Source organism: Arachis ipaensis, chromosome B04 (assembly GCF_000816755.2).
Source record: "Arachis ipaensis cultivar K30076 chromosome B04, Araip1.1, whole genome shotgun sequence".
NCBI classification, from domain to species: domain Eukaryota; kingdom Viridiplantae; phylum Streptophyta; class Magnoliopsida; order Fabales; family Fabaceae; genus Arachis; species Arachis ipaensis.
The window spans coordinates 86,012,755-86,020,788 of NC_029788.2; positions in this window are offsets into that span (position 1 = coordinate 86,012,755).

Below are 8,034 nucleotides of genomic sequence, written 5' to 3' on the forward strand. Positions count from 1 at the left end.
GTGTTCCTCCTCTTCTTCACCACCAACTACATGTTTTTCTCTTGCCTCCCTCCTTAGTCTAAGGAAGGTTCTCTCAGGTTCAGAATCAAAGGAAGTTGAAGCCCCGCTTCTTCTCCCTGTCATACAACCAACAAGTACAAGCAAAGAGAATAGGTGCAGAAAGTATATCTGTCAGAATTACTGTTAGTTGATCTCCTTGGTAATCTGAAGTGATTGAAATACAATTTCTTGTAATTCAATCTCTCAAATCTTGATCAATAGCCAATTCCTTGGTCAATTGCTCATGAGAAGAGATGAAGTATGGTCACTGATTATACCACATGCATTTCCCAAACTAAGTGTTGAGAGGATTATAGTCACATATCCATCCAAACCCAATTTGGTCCAGCATGAGAAAGCATTTCTAGCTTGATCTCTTCATTCCTCTTTCAAGGTTCAGAAGAGATCCAAGTATGAATAGCTTCTTTTTCAAGATAACTACTCAATTGGATGAAGATCGAAAGCTTTCAAGTAAAATCAAGAGAAAAGATAGAAGAAGAATAATGAAAACTAGTATTGATCCATCAAATTACAACAGAGCTCCCTAACCCAATGAAAGGGGTTTAGTTGTTCATAGCTCTGGAAAATGAAAACAAAGATGGAGAATACATGATGAAAACTTAGATGTGCAGAGAAAGTAAATACAGAGAGTAGTTCTATGCTAAGAGTCTCCCTATAATTTCCACCCTCCAAAATATTTCAAAGATACTCCTATATATACTACTCTTCTATTCTTCTAGTTGATTCTTCAAGTCTTGGGCCTTTGGATCTTGAGTTGGAAGCAGTTCTCTTCTTCATTGGGCTTAGCTTTTACTTGTAGAGAGAAAGTATGAAGTGGGCAGGGGCTTTGGCTCAGGAAGTTAGTGGTGTTAACGTTCAGTGAAAATATGGGTTCAAGAACGTTAGTGACAATCACCTTTTTTACTAACGTTCCTCATCAAAGTTAAAGGCCACGTTAACCTCAACGTTAGTGGCACAAACGTTGCCACTAACATTTCTACTATGTCCTTCGCACACGTTATTGGGACTCAACTTTCCCAATAACGTTGAGAAGCCTCCCCCTTCCCTACGTTAGAGCCCACGTTAACTTAGTTAACGTGGCTCTTTTAACGTAGGCTTGCCATCCTTCGAGAACGTTAGTGACACTTACTAGCTTATTTCCTAAGGAAATGCATGAAACTACCCTAAAAACAGTAAAGAAAAGGTCAGTGAAACTGGCCAAAATGCCCTGGCATCACTAGTCCCTTGACTCTCCTTTACTTTAGTAAAGGTTAACTAAGTGGAATTTAGATTCAACTTTAATCATTGCTGAGGGAGATAACCAAGTTGGACTTCCAATTCCTTTTACCTTGCCAGAAGTTTGCTTTATAGTATTTATTTATTTTAATTGCCATTTACTTTACTTGTCATTTAAATCACTTGCTTTTCACCTTCTAAACCCCGATTACAACCCGTATAGCCAATAATAAGAACATACTTCCTTGCAGTTCCTTGAGAAGACGACCCGAGGTTTAAATACTCGGTTATCAATTTTAAAAGGGGTTTGTTACTTGTGACAACCAAAACGTTTGTACGAAGGGATTTCTGTCGGTTTAGAGACTATATCTACAACGCGACTGTTTTTATAAAATTCTTTACTGGCAAAAATCCCAACGTCAAAATGGCGCCGTTGCCGGAAAACTGCTAACGTGTGCCTTATTATTGGTTATTGTAAATATTTTTCTTTTGCTTGTTTGTTTATTTTTGTTTCTCCTTTTTATCTTTATTTGCTACCATGAATTCTCACCCCTCTCGCTTTGAGTTTGGTTCTAACTTTGTTGAAGGAAATAGAAGTTACAGTAGGAATATGCATCAAGGTCAAACCAATCAAGGATGGATGGAGCCAAGAGGATCTAATCAACCCTTTAGGCAGCAACACCTTTTTATTTTTCATTTGCTACCATGAATTCTCACCCCTCTCGCTTTGAGTTTGGTTCTAACTTTGTTGAAGGAAATAGAAGTTACAGTAGGAATATGCATCAAGTTCAGACCAATCAAGGATGGATGGAGTCAAGAGGATCTAATCAACCCTTTAGGCAGCAACACCCTCTGAGATATCCTGGACAAAGACCATTCTACCGTACATACCCAGCTGAAGGATATGGTGGACAACCTTGTAACTACCAACAAGCCCCACCCCGTGCATATAAACCATCATTTCAACAAAACTTCGAACCACCACACTCACAAGCTTCTCTTCACCATTCGCCACCATATGATCCTTCCTTACCCCAATACCAATCCAATCACTCCCAATCACCGCCACTTTCCTATGTATCATGCCCAAGTCTAGCAACTCGAGAAGCAGAGGTTCGCCTAAAGGAAATAGTAAATAAACTTCAAACAACCATTCGACAACTGGAGCAAACAATAATTCAATGGGTTTCTAGGTGCTCAAATACACAAGGATCAGCCACAGCCCCATGTGAACAGTCTAACGAAGAGCGTAGCATGAAGGAGATACCAGAAACTCCAGTGGACAAGACAGAGAATGAATTCGTACTAGAACAAGTAGAAGAAGCTGTCATTGTTCAAGAAGAAGAGTTGGTTGAAGATCTAGGAGATGCTGAACCTCCATGGGAATCCAGAACTGAGGAGAACTCCGTCAAGGACACTACAGTTGATGCTAAGGAGGATATTGTACAATCTCCAAGGCAAGTTGTTTATGAAGAATCAGACGGAATAACCCATGACACAAATTCCCTTGATGATGATAGTCACAAGTCTGGCTTTCTTAGTAATGAACTTGCATCCACAAGTGAATTTTCTGAGATCGAAGAATCTTCCCCAAGTGAATACGAAGACGATGTGGAGGTAGATTTCTCTCAACCTCCAATCTATGACTCAAGTGATGAGGAAGACATAGAAGACTTTGACCAGGACATAGATACAATTGTAGAGCCTTGCAAGGAAGTGGAGGAATTCACAGAAGAGCACAAGGGAGTAGAACTTACAGAACCACCGGAAACACCTATCCCAAGGCCATTACCACCTAATACAAGCTTCAAGTGGGTACAATCCTTAACCTATAACTTTACTTATTCACTTGAATATGGTTTGCTTGAAACAGATGGCCAACTTAGAACTCTTTGCGGCTTTAAGAGTAAGAGGGAAATTGCTCGTACTCAGAGTTGGTGTACAAGGTTCAATAAGGTTCCACGCTTCAACTTGAAGTGCACGGATTGGTATCAAGCTCAATTGAATGGATCTCGGAAAATGTTTGGTCACTATGGTGAGAATATACTTTCTAAACCGCCCGGATGGAAAAATATGGATCAAAACGAAGGCAGATTTAGAACCAAGGTTTGGGATCTTGGAAAATATTCTGATATTCATCACCTCGGGAGCCTGAAAATCTGTTTGAAGCTGCTCAGAAGCTTCACATGCCTAGTTTTGGACCCCAGAGGCTGCTGGCATTCTAAACATTGGTGGAGATTTCTGGATGAATTTAAACACAAGCCACCATAGCAGGAAGCTCTTCCAATGTCCAACTTAAGGACTTTAACTAAAAGTGCTAGGTGGGAGACAACCCACCATGGTATGATCATTCCTTTTACAATTTTAATTTTATTTAGTTTTGATTGTTTTTGAATTTTATTTCATTTTATTGAACCTGGAATCATGCATAGCATTCATATTAAGCATTGCATTCTGCATACTGCATTCTGCATTCAAAAAAAAAAAACGTCATGCGACGCGACCGCATCAGCGACGCGTCCGCATTGCAAGGAGAGGGGAGAAAATAAAAACGAACAGAGAGTCACACTGGAGCGTGGCTAGAGGCGTGCCCGTGGCACAAATCGTCCCATGCGACCGCATCGCTGACGCGTCCGCGTCGAGTGGGAATACTGGCCTCCCACGTGACCGCGTGCCCCACGCGGCCGCGTGACCAGGATTTCGACGTAATAATGATGCACAGCCGAAAGTTGTGCTAGAGTGGTGCTAGACTGGCACTGGACGCGCAGTCCATCTCACGCGACCGTGTGCCCCACGCGGCCGCGTCACATCCTACTAAGTGCCCACTCACGCGATCGCGTGCCCTACGCGATCGCGTCACCCAATATTTGGCAATTAATGATTTTTGAACAGAGAGTTGTCCGAGAGCGAGGCTGTCCTCGCGCCAGTAGCATAAAACGGGTCATGCGACCGCGTGACCGACGCGATCGCGTCAATCAGTTTAAGCGCAAGCTGCCCGACCGCGTGCCCCACGCGACCGCGTCGCTTGCGCCGCACAGCTTATCCTAATTTGCCAAATATCTTATCTTTTCTCTCCCAATCCTAATTTTTCCTCCCTCCTTTCTTACTTACTTCTTCTTCCCTTCTTTCCCTTCTCATTCTTCTTATCTTTTATTTTATTTTATTTAATTTATTTGCATACTTTCATTCATTGCATATTTTTATTTTTCTATTGGTGTTCAAATGTTCTTATTCAACTGTTATATCTTTTCTGGTATTATCTTGGTGCTTATGACTTGTTTTATTCTGGTTAGGTAATATTATTTAAATCAATGCCAATCTTTTATACCTGTATTACTTTTTGCATTGACATGAATTTATATTATCTCTCTTTCCCCACTCTCTTCTCCATTGTTGCAATTTTGTACCACTCGTATGACATGGCTTCTATTGTTTTCTCACTTACATGTTGAAGCTTCCATGTAAATGAGACCCTTATCATTTGGCATTAACCCACCCATACTTCTTTTATTTTCTTATCTCTATTTCTGGGTTACTGTTCTTCCCTTTTTCTTTCAGGATGGCCACCCGGAAGGGAAGCGGAAGACGTTTTACATGGGGAGACAGACAAGTCCATCTGCACAATCCTTCGAGAAAAGCAACAGTTGAAACAACCCGTCCACCTGCAAATCTCAGCATGCACCGAGGACAGTGCAATCTTTAAGTGTGGGGAGGTCGATACCGATCTCCATGGGTTAGTACCTTTCTGTTTCAACACCAATATTTTAATTTTCTTTGTTAAATTAGTTGTTGCATTTGCATATTTGTTTGATTTTATGCATCTAGTTACTACTTGGTTAAAGTAATAAAATTCTTCTAAAGACCCTATTTTTGAAAAATTTCACTAATTTAAATTAAAATTTTTTTTTGTTAAATTTGTTTGAAGTGGTATTTGGAACATGGTTTTTGAGCCAAAGAACACACAACCAGTGAGATTTTAAGCTTATTTACATGGTTACATTATTTAACCATAAATATTTTATTCTTGTGTGTTTACTTCTCTATAATTGTGATCTTTACTTTGTTCCAGTCTATATGTCCAATATTTAGTGTATTTACGTGCTTGCATATGATTGAGGCCATTATTTGATTTTAGCTCACTTATCCCAAATAAGCCTACCCTTTAAACCACCCTTATCAGCCACTTTGAGCCTTGAAATCTCTATTTGTTCTATATCTTACCACATCACTAGCCTTAAGCGGAAAACAAATTAATTATCCCAATTGAATCTTTGGTTAGCTTAAGATAGTGTGTTAATTAAGTTTGGGGAAACTGTGGGAACATGGGTTAATAAAGGAAAAGTATAATATTTCTAATTTATTTGAATATCAGGAATTTGGGAACCTACTCATGAAAAAACTAAAATAAAAAAATAATAAAAAATCCATGTGCATTTATAAGTTATGTTTGTTTCTCTACTAAAAAAAAGAGAAAAAAAAAGAGAAAAATCCAAAAATACTCAATAAATAAGTAAATAAGAGGACAAAATTACCCCAATATTAAGTTTAATAAAAGATCAATGCACATGTGATAAAAAAATTAAAGAAAAATTTGGTACATGAGTTTGGGAATTATACAAAATTGAGAATTATGGGTAGCTAGGCATGAATTTAAAAGTATATAGAGTATATGTATATTAGGTGAGAGCTTAGGTTAATTAAAGATTCAATTTATAAAGCTCACTTAGCCATATATATATACCTTTACCCTTACCTTAGCCCCATTACAACCTTGAAAGAGACCTCATGATGTTTGCATTGGTATATTAAATATTGTTGATTGGTTAGATGAAGAACAAGGTTTAGAAAGCATGACTAGAGAAGAGTAGAGTGATTGACCCTAGACACCTTAGAGTAAGAGTGATATACACTACCAGTGAGGGTTCAATGCTTGATTCTATGTTCCCTGCTTTCATTAGCTATCTTCTTACAAGTTTACTTGTCCTTTATTGTATAATTTGAATTAGTGAAATCTGATTTATGTTTGTGTTGGAGAACTTATTTATTTTTAACCAAGTAGGTAGAAACATTTTGCATGTAGTTGCATTCATATAGATAGGATTGCATTTCATACATCCTACCATTCCTCTTCATCTTTATAGCTTCTCTTGAGCTTAGCATGAGGACATGCTATTGTTTAAGTTTGGGGATGTTGATAAACCACTATTTTATGGTTTATCTTGTACTCAATTGAGTGGTTTTTATCAACTCTTTACCCACTTATTCATACTATTTGCATGTTTTACATTTTCCTTCCTGGTTTTGAGCTATGATTGAAAACATGCTTCTTTGATCTTATATTTGCTTATTATTAATTACCTTTATTTCCATTTGATGCCGTGATTAGTATGTTGAGTAGTTTCAGATTTTCTAAGGCAGAATGACTTAAAGGATGGAAAAGGAAACGTACAAAAATGGAAGGAAAGTGCGAAACGGAGTTTTGAAGAAACTGGCATCCACACGATCGCATGGATGACGATATCGCGTGCCATGCGTGAAGAAGCAGCGACGCGGCCGCATGACTGACGCGGCCGCGCGACTTGAGCATAGCGCATTCGATGCGGACGCGTGACCGACGCGACCGCGCCACAAGGAAAACTCCAGATGATGCGACCGCATGACCCGCGCGGACGCGTGACAGAGGCCACGTATCAGAATTTACAGAATACGCCCCCAGCGATTTCTGAAGCCCTCTTGGCCCAGATCCAGGTGCAGAACACACAGACTAGAGGCTATAAAGTGGGGGAATGCATCCATTCAAAGGGAGCTCTCAGTTTTTACTACTTTCCATGATTTAGATTTAGTTTGAGAGAGGTTCTCTCCTCTCTCTCTTAGGATTAGGATTTAGGACTTCTCTTAGTTTTTAAGAGTGACTCTCAATCCAGGTTTTATGTTTCTTGTTTTAAGCTTCCCTTTTCACTTTTATTTATTTATTCCAGCACTTGAGTTGATTATTCACTTTTATAATTTAAATTATGAATTATTCCATGTTACAGATTGTTATTTGAATTAATGACATTTGAGGTATTTCAGTTATTGATTGCTTTCTCTTTAATTTGTGTTACCATTGTTTCCAATCTGAAGATATTCTATTCCAGCAATTTACTTTCTCCCTTTTTGGTCTTGGTTAAGAAATCAGTAACTCAACAGTTATCAAACTCAACATAATTAATAATCGTTATCTTGCTAATTGAACTGAACTTCAATAATTCCAACTTTTTCTTAGGAAATAAATAGGATTCGAAGGTCAAACTAATTAGTCCCTTGCCTTTCCTTTACTTTAGTAAAGGTTAACTAAGTGGAATTTAGATTCAACTTTCATCATTGCTGAGGGAGATAACCAAGTTGGACTTCCAATTCCTTTTACCTTGCCAGAAGTTTGCTTTACAGTATTTATTTATTTTAATTGCCATTTACTTTACTTGTCATTCAAATCACTTGCTTCTCACCTTCTAAACCCCGATTACAACCCTTATAGCCAATAATAAGAACATACTTCCTTGCAGTTCTTTGAGAAGACGACCTGAGGTTTAAATACTCGGTTATCAATTTTAAAAGGGGTTTGTTACTTGTGACAACCAAAACGTTTGTACGAAGGGATTTCTGTCGGTTTAGAGACTATATCTACAACACGACTGTTTTTATGAAATTTTTACTGGCAAAAATTCCAACGTCAGACGCATTACTTCCCTATAGGTCGTGACATAGCTCTCTTTGTGC